Here is a 5,305-nt window from a genome sequence, read left to right as displayed (position 1 = left end):
CTAGCTATGTGGAGGTATTCCTTCCCTTCCATCTTCTTATAGGGACTACGACCTCTTAGGCCGTGAAAGTTTAAGGCAATAACAGGTCTGTGATGCGCTTAGATATTCTATGCCGCCCGCGTGCTACACTGATATATTCAGCGAGTTTATAGCCTTGGATAATTAGCCTGGGTAATCTTTTAAACTTTATTGTGATGGGTATAGATCATTGTAATTGTTGTTCTTCAATGATGAATTACTAGTAAGCGCGAGTCATCATCTCGCATTGACTAAGTCCCTGCCCTTTGTATACACCGCCCTTCACTCCTACCGATTGAATCAAGATAAATATTTGGATTGTGGCGTCGTGGGTGGTTTGCTGCCCACAATTTCATAAGAATTCCATTGAACCTTATCATTTAGATGAAGGAGATGTCGTACAAGGTTTCCGTAGGTGAACCTGTAGAAGGATCATTGTCAAAATTTGTACAGCAGAATAACCTGCGAATGTGTTTAATAACTGGGGAGTCCATGAGGGCGGGATGCCTAATCCCTCCGCATGAACACCTCCCCTTCATTCCCAGCACGCGCGCCCATCTTGTGCGTTAGGCGACTAACAAACCCTGGCACGAAAAGCACCAAAAAATACTTAAATTTATAGCCTGCCCCTCTCACCCCTTCTGCAGCATGCGTCGGGGGGACCTAGGCTTCTTTTATAAAAAATAACTCTCGGCAATGGATATCTCATCTCTCGCATAGATAACGAATGTAAAAAAATGCGATACTTGGTGTGAATTACAGAATCTTGCAAACCATCAATTCTTTGAATGCTAGTTGTGCCTGAAGAAATTAGGTCGAGGGCAGCTCTGCCTAGGTGTCACGCATTACGTCGCCCCCTTGTATCATGCCTTAATCATGAGGTGTGCTATCATTATGAACGGATAATGGTCTCTCGTGCACCTCGAGCTTGTGGATGTTCTAAATATGAGTCCATGTTGATGAACATCTTGGCAAGTGGTGTTTGTAACTCAGCTCTCTTTGTTGTCACGGATATAGCCCATCATGCGTTCAGACTCCAGGACCCTATTGTGCTTAGATTCTCCAATCATGACCCCAGGTCAGGCAGAAATACCCACTGAGTTTAAGCATATCAATAAGTGGAGAAAAAGAAACTTACAAGGATTCACTTAGTAACGGCAATAGAATCAAGAATAGCCCAACCCTAGAATCGGGTGGCTCCGTCATTCGAATTGTAGTCTGGAGAAGCGTCCTCAGTTGTGGACCAAGCGCAAGTCCCCTGGAGGGGGGCGCCAGAGAAGGTGAGAGCCCCCATTATGCTCGAACCCTTTCGTACTGTGAGGCGTTGTCTACAAGATGGGTTGTTTGGGAATGTAGCCTAAATCGGGCAGAGAATTTTGTCCAAGGCTAAATACGGGCGATAGACTGATAGCAAAAAAGTACCGCAAAGGAAAGATGAAAAGGACTTTGAAAAAAGAGTCAAAGAGTGCTTGAAATTATCGGGAGGAAAGAGAATGGGGGTAGGTGATATGCCCCGGACGAATGTTGAATGGCAATGAGCCGATCCGCCGATCGACTCGGGGCATGGACCAGTATGGATTGGGGGCGGTCAAAGCCTAGGCTCTCGATAAGCTTCTGGAATGCCATCTCCTCAATTATGATAGGCAGGGATACACCTCTGGCGTGCTTTTCCATCTGCGTGTTCCAGACCCTAACCTATGGGCTCACCATTTAACCTATCTTGAAACACAGATAAAGAGCCTACAATGTGTGCGAGTCAGCAGGCGGGTAAACCCATAAGGCGTAAAGAAGCTAATTGGTGGGATCCTACTGAGGGGTATACAACCGACCGACCTTGATCTTCTGAAAAAGGTTTAAGTGTGAGCATACCTATTGAGACCCAAAAGATAGTGAACTAGGACTGAGCAGGGCGATGCCAAAGGAAACTCTGGTGGAGGCCCACAGCGATACTGACGTACAAATCATTTGCCTGACTTGGGTATATCGGATAAAGACTAATCAAACCGTATAGTAGTTGGTTCCCTTCAATATTTCCTTCAGTATAGCTGGAGCACGCGTATGAGTTCTATCGGGTAAAGCCAATGATTAGAGGCCTCGGGAGACGCCTTTTACCTATTCTCAAACTTTAAATAGGTAGAATAGTATGGCTGCTTTGTGGAGCCACACTATGGAATGAAGAGCTCCAAGTAGGCCATTTTTAGTAAGCTAAACTGGTGATGCGAGATAAACCAAAATTTTGGTTACGGTGCCAAACAACGCACTAACCTAGATCCCACAAAGGGTGTCGGTCGATTAAGACAGCAGGACATTGGTCATGGAAGTTGAAATCTACTAAGGAGTGTGGAAAAACTCACCTACCAAATCAACTAGCCCAGACAATAGATTGCTCTTAAGCACACGACCTATACCCGGCCATTGGGACAAGTGCCAGTCTTCAAAGAGTAGGAGGGCAAGACGATCACTACAAAACCTTAGGCGCGAGCCCAGGCACGAATGGTCATCAATACAAATCTTAGTGGTAGTTGAAAATATTCAAATGAGAACTTTAAAGGCCGAAGAGGGGAAAGGTTCCATGTGAATGGCACTTACACATGGGTTAGTCGACCCTAGGGGTTGTGGAAGCCCCAACAAATAGCACGGTTCATGTGTACTCCAAAAGGGAATCGAGTTAAAATTCTTAAACTAGGATGTGGTGGTTGACAGCAACGTTAGAGATTCTAGAAACGTTGGCAAAAACCTCGGGAAGAGTTATCTTTTCTGTTTAATAGCTTGCCAACCCTACTATTAGCTCATCCAGAGGTAGGGTCCAGTGGCTAGAAGAGCACCGCACGTTGCGTGGTGTCCAGTGTGCCCTTGGAGGCCCTTGAAAATCCAAAGGAGCAAATGGCATCCACACCCGGTCATACTCATAACCGCATCAGTCTCCAAGGTGAACAGCCTCTGGTCGATGGAATAATACAAGCAAGGGAAGTCGGAAAAATGGATCCATAACTTTGGGGAAAGGATTGGCTCTAAGGGCTGGGCACGGGGGTCCTAGCTCCAAAGTCGTCGGCTGTCGGTGGACTACTCAAGCTGCTCTCGTAGCGAGAGTGGGTCACTACGTGCCGGTCGGGGGAAGAACTGTGAACAGTTCCTTTGAAGGCCTTCCTGTGCATCGAACAGCCTACTCAAAACTGGCATGGACAAGGGGAATCCGATTGTTTAATTAAAACAAAGCATTGCGATGGTCCTAATGGATGTTCACGCAATGTCATTTTTTCCCAGTGCTCGAAATGTTAAAGTGAAGAAACTCAACCAAGGGCGGGTAAATGACGGGAGTAACTATAACTCTCTTAAGGTAGAAAAATGCCTCATTATCTAATTAGTGATACACATGAATGGATTAATGATATTCCTACTATCCCTGCCTACTATCCAGTGAAACTACAGCCAAAGGAATAGGCTTGGAAGAATCATTAGGGAAAGAAAACCTTGTTTAGCTTGACTCTAGTTCGACTTTGTTAAATGACTTGAGAGGTGTAGTATAAGTGGGAGCCGAAAGGTGAAAGTGAAATACCACTACTATTAACTTTATCTTACTTATTTCGTGAATCGGAAGTGGGGAACTGCCTCTCTTTTTAGACCCAAGGCTCACTCTATGGGACAATCTGGGAAAACGAAATTATTAGATGAGGATTTTGGTAGGGGTGGCACATTTATTAAAATATTATGTAGGTATCCTAAGATAAGGTCAACGAGAACAGAAATCTCATATGGAAAAGAAGTGCAAAAGGTCGTTTGATTTTGATTTCCAGTACGAATACAAACCGTGAAAGCATAGCTTAATGATCCTTTAGACCTTCGAAATTCGAAGCTAGAGGTGTCAGAAAAGTTAATAGAGGGATAACTGGCTTGTGGAAGCCAAGCATTCATAGAGACATTTCTTTTTGATCCTTTGATGTCGGCTCTTCCTATCATTGTGAAGAAAAATTCACCTAGTATTGGATATTTCACCCACCAATAGGAAACATGAGCTGGATTTAGACCATCGTGAGACAGGTTAGTTGTACCCTACTGATGACGGTGTCTCAATAATAATTCAACCTAGTACTAAAGAAACCATTGATTCACATAATTGGTCATTGTGCTTGGTTAAAAAGCCAGTGGTGTGAAGTTACCGTGTGCTAGATTATAACTAAATGCCTCTAAGTTAGAATCCAGACTAAAAGTGACGCATGCGCCCTCTATCTGCTTTCTAACCCACAGTAGGGGCCTCGGTCCCCAAGGGCACATGTCGTTGGCTAAGCCATTGCAGAAAAAGGGTCACGGTGGCCGCCTTTAAGTACAATTTTCATCGAACAGTAGGTAGAATCCTTTGTAGACGACTTAAATATGCGACCGAGTATTATAAGTGGCAGAGTGGCCTTGCTGTCACGATCCACTTAGATTCAGCTCTTTATCGCTCCAATTCATCCCTTCCCCTCCAATCTAATCATTTTTTCGTCCATCTCTAAAGGGGGTTTGTGCATCCATTCTTGAAAAATATCACTAAGTATTGTGAGTTCACGTCACCCTCGATCATGCTGCGGCATAGCCTCACCCGAGTTCACTGCTTATTTTCCCAATGTCGCGTCTGTTCTATTCCAAACAGTTAAGTATAATATCAAGTGGCCTTTCGTGCAAACCTAAGGCATTGCAATTAGAGGTTTTCTATAATATGCAGTGCGGCTCAAGATTTCAGTGATGCATCGAGGCCAACATCGGTGCGTGGAGGCATGTCGCAATTAGAGATTTTCATGATTGTCAAGTTTAATCGTAGAGACATGTCCAATGACCCGGGCTCTAACATCCAGAGATATTGGCAGCACACAATACCCGATGTTAAATTTCAAAGGACCTATAGTGGCATTCCATGGTGGTTTCTTTGGCGAGTTGGTTGTCCGTGTATCGACACCTTCACCCACAAGGCACTATGCACCAATACCTCAAACCACCATAGGTAGCAACGGCCATAAGGTACCATGAAACCTTGCACCAAGGCACCATGGTGCCATAGGACCACGCACCAAGGCACTGCGCCGCCATGGTACCAAGGCACCGCGGACCATGGCCCCATGCCTCCAAAGCACCCCTATATCGTAAACTAGGAACTGTGTGCTTGGAACCCACGCGCCCGTGCACCTACCGCAAGCACACCAAGGCCCCATGAGACCATGGGCACGGCGAAGGCACCATGGCACCATACAAAAATCAAAAGAGTGCAATCCTAGGTTTGATCATCAAAATATTTTTATAACAATCATCTATC

At 45.0% G+C, this 5,305-nt stretch overlaps 1 non-coding gene across 1 annotated transcript; it reads left to right on the top strand.

Annotated features, from left to right (window-relative positions):
- The first annotated feature begins 1,087 nt into the window (after positions 1-1,087).
- Positions 1,088-4,470, top strand: LOC124892566. Its single transcript, XR_007050320.1, has one exon. It is a non-coding gene; the product is annotated as a 28S ribosomal RNA (ribosomal RNA).
- Positions 4,471-5,305: the final 835 nt, after the last annotated feature.

The sequence above is a fragment of the Capsicum annuum genome, unplaced genomic scaffold, assembly GCF_002878395.1.
Source record: "Capsicum annuum cultivar UCD-10X-F1 unplaced genomic scaffold, UCD10Xv1.1 ctg4857, whole genome shotgun sequence".
Lineage (NCBI taxonomy): Eukaryota > Viridiplantae > Streptophyta > Magnoliopsida > Solanales > Solanaceae > Capsicum > Capsicum annuum.
Note: the sequence above shows the minus strand (reverse complement) of the source record. Positions and strands in the feature narration are given on the sequence as shown.